The sequence below is a fragment of the Rhincodon typus genome, chromosome 10, assembly GCF_021869965.1.
Source record: "Rhincodon typus isolate 14 chromosome 10, sRhiTyp1.1, whole genome shotgun sequence".
NCBI lineage: Eukaryota > Metazoa > Chordata > Chondrichthyes > Orectolobiformes > Rhincodontidae > Rhincodon > Rhincodon typus.
The window spans coordinates 32,172,541-32,188,747 of NC_063341.1; positions in this window are offsets into that span (position 1 = coordinate 32,172,541).

The following is a 16,207-nucleotide window of genomic DNA, read 5'->3' on the forward strand; positions in this document are numbered from 1 at the left end:
CGACAACACCTTCCGGTCGTGAACCATTTTAATTCCCCCTCCCACTCCCTGGGTGACATGTCCATCCTGGGTCTCCTCCAGTGTCACAATGACGCTACCCACAAACTGGAGGAGCAGCACCTCACATTCTGCCTACAGCCTAATGGCTTAAACATGGATTTCACCTGTTTTAAAATCTCCCACCCCCGGCATCATCCCATGTCCAATCCTCCCTTTCATCCCCGCCTCTTTAACCTGAACAACCTGTCCATCTTCACTCTCTCTCTCACACACAGCATTCTGAGGAAGGGTCACTGGACCCGAAACATTAACTTTGATATTTTCTTCACAGATGTTGCCAGACCTGCTGAGCTTTTCCAGCAATTTCTGTTTTTGTTCCTGTCCATCTTCTCTCCCACCTCCACCCCTCCCACTTCACTGACCAATCCCTACCACTCCTTACTTGCACTCACCTAACACCATCCCACCTACCTTCCCCAGCCCCACCCCTCCTCTCTCTAATTATTTCTGAGCTCCCGTCCCCCTCCCCATTTCTGAACCCAAAATGTCAACTTTCCTGTTCCTCTGATGCTGCCTGGCCTGTGGAGTTCCTCCAGCTCCACACTATGTTGTGTCTGACTCCAGCATCTGCAGTTCTTGCTATCTCTGGTACTAAATGAGTACTTCACTTCTGTCTTTACCAAATTAGGAAATGGTGACAGTGATCTCGTTGAAAATGTGCGTGTTGGAGCAACTGAACAGTATAGTGACAGATAATGACGAGGTGCTAAAAAGGCTTGCAGCACTCTAGGTAGATGAGTTGTCAGGCTTGGATGGGATGCATCCTAGATTGTTGAGAAAGGTAAGGGAGCAAATTGCAGAGCTGTTGATAGAAATTTTCCAGGCCTTTCTGAACATAGGATTAGTCCTGCAAATGTGATGCTGTTGTATAAGGAAGGAGCATCGGATAACTCAGGAAGCTGCAGACTTATTAGCTTGACATCACTTGTAGGAAAAATAAAGGAGACTATAATACGGGATAAGATAAATATACACTTAGAGAAAAATAAGTTAATACTTGACAGTCAATGTGGCTTTGTCAAGGGCAGGTTATGTCTCACACATTTAATTGAGTATTTTGACAAGGTGACACTGGCAGTAGATGAGGGGGATGGGCATTGTATATGTGGACTTGCAGAAAACATTTGAGACAGTGCCACTTGGCACGTTGGTTAGCAAACTAGAAATGTTTGGGATTGATGGGTCGTTGGCAGCATGGATTAAAAGATGGCTAAAAGTTAGGAAACAGAGAGTAGGTGTAGATGGACGTTTCTCAGACTGGGAATGAGTTGAAAGTCGTGTTGGGACCTTTGCCTTTTCTGATTTATATAAATAATTTGGAGAGGGGTTTTGAGGCAAAATTTTTAAATTTGCAGATGATACTAAACCAGGGAGAATAGTGGATTGTGAGGATGATGCTGAGCAACTTCAGAGAGACATTGACAAGTTGGCCAAATGACCAGACATTTGGCAGATGCATTTCAGCACAGACAAATGTGACGTAATGCATTTTGGTAGAAGGAACATCGAGAGACAATACACATTCAATGGACCAACTTTGAGGGGAATACAGGAGGAGAGGGACCTAGGGATTCAAGTTCATAATTCTCTGAAGGTGGCCAGGTAATTTGAAACAGTTATTAAGGAGGCTGTAGGATCTTTGGGTTTATAAATAGAGGCATTGGGTATAAAAACAAGGAAGTAATGCGACATTTCTGCAAATCATTGGTTGGACCTCATTGTGTTCCGTTCTGGGCACCTTATTTCAGGAAGGAAGTTAACGCCCTGGAGTGAGTGCAAAGGAAATTTACTAGAATGATACCAGAAATGGGGGATTTTCGATACAAGGAAAGATAAGAGAAATTGGGCTTGGTTATTAAGAGATTTAGAGATGATCTTATTGAGGTGTTCAAGATTATGAACAATTTTGACAAGGTAAAGAAGGATATTCTATTAGTCTGCCACTAGTTAGTATGTTAGTAACTAGGAGTCACAATTTCAAGATTGTCAACAAGAGATTTAGGAGTGAGACAAAGAGAAATGTCTTTAATCAGGGAATTATTAGGATTTATGTGCTGCTTTGGAGGGTGGAGGAAGCATATTCCATAAGAGTTTTCAAAAGAGAACTGGATATATATTTGAAATTGATTAATTTAGAGGGGTACAGAGATAGGGTGGAGAATGGGATTAGCTAGGTAGCTCTTTTGGGAGTCAGTATAGACACAATGGGTCAAATGGCCTCCTACAGACTGTAAAATTCTGTGATTCTATAACTTGCCGCAGCCTAGAGAGAATCTCATTTTGCCAGTTGGCAATGCTTTTATGATAGTGAGTTGCTCCTAGTGTAGAGATAGGCCTCACTCGGCTTCTTGTCTGATTCTGCCACAAATTTCACCACAGCCACGCCACTCAGGTCCCAATGTTTCTTTACACTAGATAGAGTTTGTAAAGTCCCAGAATTTCAAGAACTTGCCATAGAAGATAAATTGAATTCAATCTTGCACAAAGACAGAATGTTTTCTGTGCAAGTGTGGAAATTAGTTAACCCCACAGAGTTCTGTAGCTCAGCCCGCCAGAGCTTTGCTGGATGATCCAAGTTACACCCCACCCAGAGAAATGATGCAGGATTCAATAAAGATAATCAAGAGAACATAACAGAAATTCTACTATTCCATTTATTTTTTATGAGGCTTCATTCATCTGTTTCTTACCTCTTTGAATTATTTGCCTCGCTTTTCACCTTCACAGACCATAATTATTCCATAACTAGACATGACAACAGGAAAAGTGGAGAAACCCCTTTGGAATTCAAAGTTTCATTTTTTAAACTGAAACCTGCTGCTTGTCACTGAGCTACCTGGCCCCAGTAAAAATTATGCATGACTGTAGAATAATTCCCTTGTGTAGCATTGTGACATAACAGCATGATATCTGCATGAATATGCGTGTATATAATGTCTGGGATTTGCTAAAGAAATAATGGTGAGGCGACCAATGTTCACTATTATTAAGCAGTCAGTCAAACCGTGACTTCTGGTATCTATATATGTGCAGTTAAATGCAGAAATCAGTAAATTGTTTTTCCAGATGCCTTACTCCTCCACAAGCTTTAAAGTAAATTTATGATGCGAAATTTAGGTTTCAAATGCTTGAACAACATGAAGTTGTGGATATTTATCCATTACGTACCTTGTTCAAATGTAACTGAACTTTTAATGATGTGATTTGGCTTAATTTATTGCTCAACAATTTCTCTAGCATGGAAAATTTACAAGTATTCCTTCTGATTTTAATGTGAATCAGTATGAATAGGATAAGGCAGGATAAAGGAAAAGCAAGTCAGGCAATCACTTAGTGAATTTAAACTTTTGGAAATATCAAATTAAGCATCAACTTGGAAACAAAAGTAAACCCGATGCACTTAGAAATGAAAGTTGTTGCTGTTGTGAAGTCTTTATTGCACAATGTAATTAACTCGATATTAAGTATAGTGCTTATATGAAGAGTGGACAACCTAGAAATTATCAAAGTATTTGGAGATTGTGGTAGCAGGTCATTTCCTGATGAGAAGGTATAGGAGCAATCAGGGCAACAATGAGTGTATGAATCACTGGAATCTCTTATCTGTAACAGAGTGAAGAAGCAGCAGGTTAAACATTTGGCAGTGATCTTACTATGCACATAATGCAATTTGGACTTTCATATTTTGTACAGTGCTTCAGAATAATTATTCAAGTCTATCTAATTGCTGCTGGGACAATTGGCACAATTGAACTACAGAGATATAACTATTGCTTTCTGTAGGCAGTTGCGAAGTAACACTCAGTACAGATCAATAATGTTATCCTCTTCGTTTTTCTCTTCCCTTCTTTCAGAGAGAACGTATGGACTTCTTTGCTGGTCATGACTTTGGTTTGACACAGGTAACTGCAGGAACTAACTGGACTTGGAATCAAATGAATAATGATCTGACTGTATGGTATTTACATTTCTGCTCTTATTACGTTCAAAGGCACTGTTAACATTTTAAGGGAAATCTGAACACCTTATATTAAACAATAGAACTGTAGTACAAGGTTTTACATTTTTAAACAAAAAAAACTTTACTGCTTTAAGAGACATAAATAAAATAAGACATGTAAACAGAAATTGCTGGAGAAACTCAGCAACTCTGCCAGCCTTAATGGAGAGAAAGCGGAGTTAACGTTTCAAGTCCAGTAACCCTTCCTCAGAACTGAACTTAAAACATTAACTGCTACCTCTCCACATGTGCTGCTAGAGCTGTTGAGTTTCTCCAGCAATTTCTGTTTTTGTTTCAGATTTCTAGAATCTACAGTTCTTTGTTTTATTTAAATAAATCAAGCACTATTAATTTAACAAGTCGTCACCATAGTCTTACCAGACCATAGCACTGCTCTCTCATTAGAAGGAGATGATTGGTGATTTAATTTGAGGGCCACCACACCTCAGGCGAGAGGAGAGACTTGTGACCTCAGCCGGTGTAGGAATTGAACCCACGCTGTCGGCATCAACTGCTTCGTAAACCAAACATCCAGCCAACAGAACCAAACAGATCCCATTAACTTAACAAGAAATTAACACAGTGTGGAGCTGGAGGATCACAGCAGGCCAGGCAATATCAGAAGAGTAGGAAAGTTGTTGTTTCGGATTGGGACCCTTCTTCAGAAATGGGGCAGGGAGAAGGGAGCTCCGAAATAAATAGAGAGAGGAGGGGTGGGGCTGGGGAAGGTAAGTGGGATGGTGATAGGTGAGTGCAGGTCAGCAGTGGTGGGGATTGGTCAGTGAGGTGGGAGAAGCGGATAGGTGGGAGAAAAGATGGACAGGTTGTGTCAGGTCAAGGAGGCAGGGACTAGGGAGAGGGTTGGTCATGGGATGAGGCCAGGGGTGGGAAGATTTTGAAATTGGTAAAGTCCACATTTAGGCCATTGGGCTGTAGGCTCCCAAGGCGGAATGCCTTATCTCCGAAACGCCGACCCATTGTCTCTGTCTGCTCCTGCCCCACTGAACTTATCTCCAAAGTAACCTCATTGTTCCCCAACCCCGCACCGCCCGTTCCTATCTCCTTCCCAAAATCCACAAACCTGACTGTCCCAGCCGACCCATCGTCTCTGCCTCCTCCTGCCCCACTGAATTTATCTCCGTAATTACTACCTCCATTAACTTAACAATATGGTTTAGAACTATACATGTCATGCACTCCGTTTTACTTCTTACCTCCCCCAAGCCGTTTCCTTATATGGCACATCAATATATAAGAATTTACTTTTGTAGGGACCATCCATAAGAATGGCACAGTCTTCCAGAATTTACTTTAATTCTTCTCAGCTCCAGTTGTTTTCAGAGATAACACATTCATTTATCAACTCTTGACACATGGATGATTCAGTCCCTTGTTTTGGTTATATTTTCAGTACTTCCAGGATAATCAGCTTGTTGCTTTCTTTTTCTACAAGACTGTGTGAACACTAGATTTTCCACTAGCTTCAAACTAGGTAACCTTCCAACTTCATTTCCCTCATGAAATCTAAAATGAGATGAATCTCTACTACATTCCATATGATGAATAATTAAGTTAGCTTTTACTCATCTAAGCATAACTAACTGCCATTTACTTTGGTTCTTCTCTCAGTGAGTTGTACCACACACAAAATCTAAGCTGCAATTAAACACCCAGCAAACATCCAGATAAATTGAAAGCGGATAATCTTTCTAAACTCCATCCATGACCATGAATGACATGGAATACTGTGGGATGTCTTCAAACAGCACTTTCGATTAATTCTTTGTTATGAAGAAAGGATTGGATTTTACAGTCTTTCAGAATGTTTTTCAAATAATTTAGCACTAACTCCCAAAACAAAACATTTCTCTAAATTGCCCTTACTCAAGAATTGCAGACATCATTCTGTGATTTTCCATTTTTCAGAGTAAGTCTGGGTTGAGCATATTAGGTGTTGGCACAGTGAGTCAAGTGCCAATCAGCTTCTTACGAGCCCAATCAGAGAGCTTCAGTGAGCTTCTCAGTGAATCACAGTCTTTGACAATGGTGCTTGGCACACTCCAAGGTTCCAGCCAATGACAGGCTAACAGCTTCTGGGTCCTAAATATCACTGGTCAAGTCCTATGCTTCAGGAGATCCAATGGTGAAAATATAAGCCTTTTCCTTTTGCTAATCATGTGCTGGGAATCATGGAGAAGAAAATCAAGAGAGCCATATGCAAGTGCAGGGATTGTCCTTTAGAGGCCATTGCCTTGACCCCTATTTATGCCTCTAATTGCCTATTGATTGGGCCAAATGAAGATCATACTCCAACCTGACAGGCATCAAATCTGGGGTAAGCCAGATGAGAAAGCAACCATTTTTCCCACCTGCTAGAGAGGCAGGTGATCAGTGAGGTGACGGGTTGATGCCTTTAAGTGATCATTAATTGACCATTAAAGGATCTTAATTGTTCATGGGTTGAAAAAGTCTGTAATGGGTGAGGTGGCGTAAAAGAGCTGCGTATTTCACCAGGGCAAACTCACCCAACTATTTTGTCCTTTTCAACACCCCCAGAAATGGGAAAAATGTTCACTATGTCTGCATCAAATAAGACTCATAAATAGGATGTCAATTGAATAATTTCTGTACCTTTCTACCTTGCAAGTCAACTTGGCCCAAATTTCAATAAATATGACCCATGAACTAGACATTTGCAGCAGCCCCAAAACATAACTGCCATTTTTTTCTGGTATTGCTAGTAAAATGCCCCTGTAGTTTTGCTGGTGAACTTGATTGAATATCTGAAAACATTTGGAAAGTTTTTATCAAGGAAGGTGAAACCACTGCAGAGTCTGTGTATATTACTTTAACTATTTGTTCACATCAGAAGATATTCAGTAAGCTTCATAACTTCAAGATGCATCTGAAAACTGTCACTTCCTACTGTCCACCTCACTGCAATCAAAACTGGTCATTTTTTTAATCATAGTTAGGTTCTTCTCCACAGCTGGATTCTTCAGAGTAGCAGCTCCAAGAAGAAAATCCTCCTGAAGATGCATCATGCTCTAATCCACCTAAATTGCAACAGAGGCATTCCACATGGTGAGCCAGAAATACCTATATGCGAGGAAACACCCAGCAGGTTGTGCATGTAGCAAGGTCAAAACATGAGACATTGCATCAAACAACAAGGCCCTCTCCCCGATCTGCTAAGGAGGACAGAGCCTTGCTACTTACTTGAAAGAGATTTCAATCATATAGATGAAAATATGAAGGAACCCACTTACAACTCGAGGGTATTCTCTTACACAGCATCAGCACTCTGTAGTCTATCTTGATGAGCATGGGCATCTCGTTGGACACTGCAGTTCAACCCCTGTAAGAGAAGAGGTGTCACAAACTTGTACCTTACAGTAAGTGTACATGCTGCCATGTAGACTCGGCACTTAATTCTGTCCTATGCTATGGAGAGGCTGGTAGTGTAAACTGGTAGAGTGTTGCTTCTTTTGAACGGATGGATTACATTGTGGCCAAAATGACAGAATGAAGATTATTTCCCAAAGCAAATAAAAAAATCCCAAAATATTCAGGAAATTCTAAGATATAAGCTCACATAAAGTTGATTATCAATAGGTTATTTGAATGACAAATATTATCTCAACATCCACTCACAACACTTTCAGACAGATGTCACTGTATTATGTTTATGAGCAGGAATCCCAGTTGATATTTCTTTACCTTGACCCAGGGCCTTCATGCAAATTGATTATACCTTACAACTATCATAAGTAAGATCAGCTAATTTTTCAGAGGATCTTTGCCTCTATGTAGTCTGTGTGCCTTATGAATTCAAAATGTTGTATATTTTACATACTATATTAAAAGAAAGTAGTAAAATTACTATTTAAGGTATCAGTCCTATTTTAGTGGCTATCTTTCTTACCTCTGAATCAGAAAGTTGGGGGCTGGACCAGCCAAGAAATCTGAGCACAAAATCAAGGTTGACACTCTAGTGCATCACTAAGAGACAGTGCTAACATTCAGTGAGACAATAAATAAAAAGGCCTGTTTCTCCCTGAAGGACAGAAATAGAGTTCTCCTGAGCACTCAGACCAACATCTCTCAACCAACACCACTAAAAGAAATTATCTAGTCATTAGCACAAAATTGCTTGTGGGATCTTGTGTACAAATTGGCTGCTATATTTTATCTGTAGCTACACTGAAAAATGTGCTTCATTGGTTGTAATATACTTTGAGATGTTCTGAGATTGTCAGTAATGTTAGATAATTTTTTGCTTTTAAACTATAACTCAAATAACAGAAGAATCTTTAGTAATATCCTCAGAGGAAATGTTAATTGATTATTTTCTGAAGTCTATTTTATTTTCAAGTAACTGAAATAGCATTTAATATTTCAGAAATACTTCTTACCTTCACCATTTTTTTTTATATACACCGGAAGCTTCAGTTCCAACTCTTTCAAGAGGTTCTGTTTTGTCTGGTGACAATTGTTCATTTAATTCTAGATTCTGATCTTCAAAAATATTGTGGTTATCACTCTGCATGGATGGGATATTATGAACAGAGTATTGAATAGTATCAGTTGATGTGATGACATTGCCAGGCTCCAAAGTTTATTCCACCTTTTTGTCTTCTATTGGTTGATTAACATCTGCATCTTCCTTTGTGTTTTCATCATCAATTGAAGTAGTAGAAGTTCTGAAGTTTGAAGAAGGTGAAGAATGCTCAGGTGTAGGTGCAGGCGTAGGTGTAGGTTTTAGGGGTTGCAATGGTGTACGTGGGTATATAGATGTTTCTTGGGCCTCAAGTTCTTTGAGAGAGATTTTCAAAGTATTTGCATCTACCATTTTCTCTAAGTCTGTGCTTTGGGATCTTTTAGTTTCTGGTTTGAATTCACCCTGTATGGATAAAGTGGCACTTGTATTGGGCCCTTTTCTGCCCTTGAAGGAAGCATCTAACTTTGGAGTTGAAATAGAATCTTCAGTTGCAGAATCTCTCCCATTTACATTATTTTCTGAATGTAACAATGCTTTACCAGTCAAATGTAACAATGTGTCATTACTCATTTTAATCTTTGCTGAGTTGGTGATACTTGCAGATTTCAACTCTTGAGCCAGGTTCTTGCAGTATAAGGATTCTTTCATACTTCTGTGTTGAGGTGAAATTGTTTGGGCAGTGATCAAACACGTTTTTGGGCAAACAGCAGCCTTCATTTCATGGGTGTGTCCAGTTACTTTCTTTGTTGGTTGACTTTTTATGTGCTGTATTGCATTTAAAGGTTTGGTTGTCCCATCATCTGACAAAAAATATATTTGTTGATTCTGTGACCTTGTGGTTTCTCTTCTTGTCCTTGATGGCCGTTTTAAAGGCTTATCACAAGGCTTTGCTTCTTCAGATGTTTCCAAGATGGAATGTAGGTCCACAAAATTACTTAGAGAATCAAATGAATGAAGACCGCCAAACTTATTAATTTCTTCAACTTCTCGATTCCAAGATTCAGGATCAAAAGGACATGGTTCACTTTCAACCTGTGAGAAACAGTGGTGGATGATTTTATTTCTCGCTAGAAAAGTTAAAGTCAAATAAATTATTTTTGTATCGCGTACGTTTCTTTCACCAGCTTTCAAATCCCTATGTCAAGGAGGCACAGCTGATTAACTGATCAAATTTAAACCTAATGCAATAGAAATTTAAATGGGAGCACTTAAATCTCCAATATGTCAGGAAGGAAACGCAAGTTCATTATGAGGTGGAACTGTGCTGCCCACCATGTTAATATGTACAATAAAAGAGACTTGCATTTCCTGAAACAGGTGTCATGTTTTGTGCACATGCAAACAAGGGGAACAATTGTGAGCTGATGGGCTTTTGGCATTAAAGTCATTACCTTTATTATTTATCTGTGTGCATGGCTGAAGGAGTTGCTTGGCAGGCAGGGGATTCAGTTCCTGGGTTAATGGCACCAGTTTGGGGGACAGGAGGGAGCTGTTCCTTTGGGACAACCTCCACTTGTACAGGATTACTGCAAAGTTACTTTTGGGATCTTGTGTGCAAATTGGCTGCTACAATTCATCAGGGTCCACACTGCAAAATGTACTTCATTGATTGTAAAATACATTGAGATGTCCTAAGGTTGTAAGTAATGTTAGATAAGTTATTTACTTTTAAGCTGTAATTTAAATAACAGAGAAAAATCTTTAGTAATATCCTCAGAGAAAAATTTAATTGTTTATTTTCTTACATCTATTTTAAGCATTTAATATTTCGGAAATACCTCTTACTTTGATCATTGTTATCAATCTTTTATGCACTGGAGAGTTCATTTCTAACAATATCAAGAGGTTCTGTTTTGTCTGGTGACAATTGTTCATGTAACTCTAGATTTATCTTCTCCAGAAATATTGAGGTTATCCACTTCTGACATAAATAACGAAGGTGACAGAAAAGGAGATAAGCTAAAAAAAAGGGGAAAGGGGTTCAGATAAGAGTAAATTTAGAAGTGTGAAGGGGAACTGTCAAGCAGAGTAATGATTTGGGTGAAATTACATAGATAGCATTAAGATGAGATAGTGTTCAACAATAGTTAACAATTACTTGACAGTAAACAAAATCTTGTGCAAAGTATAAGTCAAGAATTGAAAGTAGCAATATGATAAAGGTAAAGTGTTCTTATGGTGGTGTCCTTCCCTCTGTGTCTGAAGGTCTAGCTTCAAGTTCCACCTGTCCTAGAGTGATAACGTGTCTAAACAATTTGATTAAAATAATACCAGGGTTAATTAAATAGCCGTGAAAGACTTTAACCTTCAAATTGATTGAGAAAACCAAAGTTTCATAATCTGCTTGGAGGGTAAGTTCATGAAGGAATTAATTTGAGACCGCCTTCTTGAGCAGTAAGTTGATGATCTCCTACCGCGGGAAATTATGGATAGTATTGTGTGAATGAAAAAATTAAAATATGCCAAACAGGTCAGGCCGAAGATTGATAAATTAAAATATAATTTTAAAACTTAGCAAAGAATGATCAAGAAATTGATCAGAATTAACTAGCAAGCAATACAAAGAAGTTCTAAAATTCCTTTTACAATATGGAAAGAAGTAAAAGGAAAGTGAAAGAAAGTATGCATCCTTTAGAGGCAGTCCAGGGAAAATTATAATGGGGAACAAGAAAAGGTCAAAAACATCAAGCAAACATTTTGTATCTGCCATAAGAGTAGAGGACACAAAGAATAAACTGGAAGAGGTTAAGAACTAGAGTCCTTCATTGTAACATTAGTGCAGGAATTGCATCTATACTGTTGGCATCACTCTGCAGCACAAACTGGCCATCTGACCTCCTGAATTAAGCACAAATTTCAGTAATTACAATACTTACTTGTGTTGAGGTCTTTTCTTGCTGTGGATGTAGGTTAATGATCTTTACGTTGCATTTTTCCATTTGCTGTTCAATGCTGAGAGGTATGAGGGTTGACTCCTTGTCTAGTTTTTCCATTTCCATCTCTTCCGTAAACTCTGAGTACTTCCTGCATTCTTTTGTGATGATAATGGATGCCTCTCTGTAAAACAGAAGGCACATATCTTATCACAAGTTTTATCAAATTCCCTCTCCTCTTCCTTCTCTTCTTTCCTTATGGTATGGTTTATGCTAGCTAATTTTCATACGGGCTCATTTTCATAATCGTCATTCTTTATATGTGGATCTTGACAATGAAGCGAGGAGGTGTATATGACAAGGAAGAGACAAGAACAAAGTAGAGGGGTAGGTGATGGGTTAGGGTATTATCACTTGACTATTAATTCAGAAACTCAGCTAATGTTCTAGGGATCCAGATTCAAATCCTGTCATGCAGATGCTAGAATATTGAATTCAATAGAAAATATCTGGAATTAAGAATCTACTGATGATCATGAAACCATTGTTGATTGTTGGGAAAAATTCATCTGATTCACTAATTTCCTTCAGGGATCACCTGGTATCAACCTAGGCATCAGAAAAGACAATAGCAAAAACAGCTCCATCAACCCTGCAAAGTCGTCCTTACTAACGCCTGGGGTAAGTGCCAAAATTAGGAGAGCTATCTCACAGACTAGCCAAGCAACAGTCTGACGTAATCATACTCACGGAGTCATATCTTACAGACAATGTCCTAGACACCACTATCATCATCCCTAGATAGACACAGACCCAGCAGAAGTGGGAGCACAGAGGTACACAATCAGGAAGGAGTTGCATTGTGAGACCTCAGCATTGACTCTGAACTCCATGAAGTCTCATGGCTTCAGGTTAAACATGGGCAAAGAAAGCTCTTGCTCATTACCACGTACCAACCTCCCTCCCATGTTGAACAACGTTTGGAGGAAGAACTGAGAGTGACAAGCGTGCAAAATGTACTCTGGTTGGGGGATTTCAGTGTTCGCCACCAGGAATGACACGGCAGCAGTACTACTGATCAGCTGGTCGGTTCCTAAAGGACATTGCTGCTAGACTGGGTCTGCAGCAGGTGCTGAGGGAACCAACAAGAGGGATCAAACATACTTGACCTCATTCTTTTTCAGTCTGCCAGCTGCAGATGCATCTGTCCATGACAGTACTGGTAAGAGTGACCATCACAGTCCATGTGGAGACAAAGTCCTGCCTCACATTGAGAATGATCTCTATCGTGTTGTGTGGCTCTATCACCCAGCTAAATGGGATAGACTTTGAACACATCTCGCAATTCAGGACTGGGCATCCATGAGGCAATGTGGGCCATCAACCGCAGCAGAATTGTACTCCAGCATAATCTGCAAATTCGTGGCACGGCATATATGCCACTCAACCATTAACATTAAGCCAGGGGATCAACCCTGGTTCAATGGAGAGTGCAGCAGGGCATGCTGAAAGCAGTACAAGGCAAACATGAAAATGAGGTATCAACTTTGTGAAGCTACCAAACAGTATAAGCAGCAAGTGATATACAGAGCTAAGTGATCCCCAACCAACAGATCAGATCTTAGCTCTCCAGTCCTGCCACATCCAGCCATGAATGGTGGTGGACAAACATCATCAACATGAGACAAGGAGGCTCTACAAATATCCTGGTCCTCAATGACGGAAGAGCCCAGCACATCGGTGCAAAAGACAAGGCTGAAGCATTCGCAGTAGTCTTCATCGGAAGTGCTGAGTGGATGATCCAGTGGTCCAAGCATTACAGATGCCAGATTTCAGCCAATTTGATTCACTTCATGTGATATCAAGATACAGTTGGAAACATTGGCTATTGCAAAAGCTATGGGCCCTGGCAACATTCTGGCAATAGTACTGAAGACTTGTGCTCCAGAACCTGCTGCTCCCTTAGCCAGGTTGTTTCAGTACCGTTACTGCACTGGCATCTATCTGAAAATGTGGAAAATTGCCCAAGTATGTCTTGTACATAAAAAGCAGGAAAAATCCAACTTGGCCAATTACCGCCCCATCAATGTACTCTCACTCATCAGTGAGAATGATGGAAGGTGTAATCAATTGTGCTGTCAAGCAGCACCAGTTCAGCAATAACCTGCTCAGTGATGCCCACTTTTGAGTTCTGTCACAGCCACTCAGCTTCTGACCTCATCACAGCCTTGGTTCAAACACGGACAAAAGAGTTGAATTCCAGAGGTGAGGTAAGAGTGACAGCCTTTGATATCAAGGCTGAATTCAACCAAGTGTGGCATCAAGGAACCCTAACAAAACTGGAATCAATGGGTATCAGGGCAAACTCTGCACTGGCTGGAGTCATACCTGACAAGTAAGAAGATAGTCATGGTTGCTGCAGGTCAGTCATCTCAGTTCCAGGACATCTCTGCAGGAGTTCTCAGGGTAATGTCCTAGGCCCAACCATTTTCAGTTGCTTCATCAATGACTTTGCCTCTATCATAAGGTAAGAAGTGGGGTTGTTTGCTGATGATTGTGCAATGTTCAGCACTACTCGTGACTCCTCAGATACTGAAGCAGTTCGTTTTCAAACGCAACAAGATCTGGACAATATCCAGTATTGGACTGACAAGTGGCAAGTAACATGCAAGTCACACAATACCAGACTATGACCATCACCAATAGGAGACAATCTAATCACCACCCTTGACATTCAATGGTGTTACCATCTCTGAAACTACCCTCCCCCCCACCATCAACATACTGCAGGGTTACCATTGACCAGAACTCACCTGGACTCGCCACATAAAGACAATGTTTACAAGAGCTGGTCAGAGGCTAGGAATACTGTGGCACGTAACTCTCCTGCTCCCCAAAGCTTGTCCATCACCTACTAGGCACAATTCAGGAGTGTGATGGAATTCTCCCCATTTGCTCCAGCAACACTCAAGTATATGTGGGAAGTTAGGGAAGACATTGCGGGACTCCTAGCAGAAATATTTGTATCATCTCTAACCACGAGAGAGGTGCTGGAGGACTGGAGGGTGGCTAAAATGTTGTGCCTTTATTTAACAAAGGCTGTAAGGAGAAGCCTAGGAACTACAATCCTCAGAGCCTGACATCAATGGTGGGTAAGTTGTTGATTCTGAAAGATAGGATTTATATGCATTCGGAGAGACAAGGACTGATTAGTCAGCATGTTTTTGTGCAAGGGAAATAGTGTCTCACAAACTTGATTAAGTTTTTTTTGAGGAAGAAACCAAAACGATTGATGAAGGCAGACTAGTAGATCATGTTTACATGCACTTTAGTAAAGCCTTTGATAAGGTTTAGCATGGTAGACTAATTAGTAAAGTTAGATCACATGGGATTCAGGGTGTGCTTTCCAACTGGATACAAAATTGACTTGACAGTAAGAGACAGAGGTGGTTGTGGAGGGTTGTTTTTGTGATAGAGGCCCATGATCAGCGGTGTTCTACAGAGATTGGTACTGGGTCCATTTTTGTTTATCATTTATATAAACGATTTGGATGAGAGTATAGGAGGCATGACACCAAAATTGATTATACAGTGAACAGCAAAGAAGGTTATCCAAGATTACAAAGACATCTTCATCAATTGGGTCAATGGGCTGAGGAGTGGTAGGGCAGGGCAGGACTTATACAATTAATGGTCAGGCCCTGGGTAGTGTAGTAAAACAGAGGGACGTAAGGGTTCAGGTACATAATTCTTTGAAATTTACATCACAGGTAGACAGGATAGTTAAGAAGCCGTTTAACATGCTTGCCTTCATTGCTAAGAGTTTTGAGTATAGGAGTTGAGACATCATGTTGAGGTTGTACAGGACAATGGTGAGACCTCTTCTAGAGTACTGTGTGTAGTTCTGGTCACCCTGCTATAAGGAAGAGATTGTTAAATTGGAGAGGGTTCAGAACGGATTTACCAGGATGTTCCGGGAATGGAGGATTTGAGTTATAAGGAGAGGCTGGATAGGCTGGGATGTTTTTCATTGAAATGTAGGAGTTTGAGGGGTGACCATGAATAGCAATAGTCTTTTCCCTCGGGTGGAGGAATTCAAAACTAGGGGCATGTTTTTAAGGTGAGAGGACAAAGTTTTTAAAAGGACATGAGGGGAAACAGGTTCATGTATGGAATGAACTGCGAGAGGAAGTGGTGGTTGCAGGTACAGTTATAACATTTAAAAGGCATTTGAATAAGCTTATAAATGGGAAAGGTTTGGAGGGATATGGGTGAAACGCAGGCATATGGGACTAGTTCAGTCTGGGGACATAGTCAGCATGGCCCGGTTGGACTGAAGGGTTTGTTTCCATGCTGTATAACTCTTTCCATACTGTATAACTCTTTGAGTCCAAGCTTGACACCATCAAGGACAAAGCAGCCTGCTTGATTGGCACCACATCCACAGACATCCAATCTCTCCACCAATGACGCTCAGTAGCAGCAGTATGTACTATCTCTAAGATGCACTGCAGAAATTCACCAAAGATTCTCAGATAGCACCTTCGAAACTCACAACCAATTCCATCTAGAAGGACAACTGCAGCACATATATGGGACACCACCACCTTCAGGCTCCACTCCAAGCCACTCACCAGACTGACATGGAAATATATTACCATTCCTTCGCTGATGCTGGGTCAAAATGCTGGAATTCCCTCCCTAACAGCATTGTGGGTCAACTCACAGCAAGTGTATTTCAGCAGTTCAAGAAGGCAGCTCACCAGCATCTTT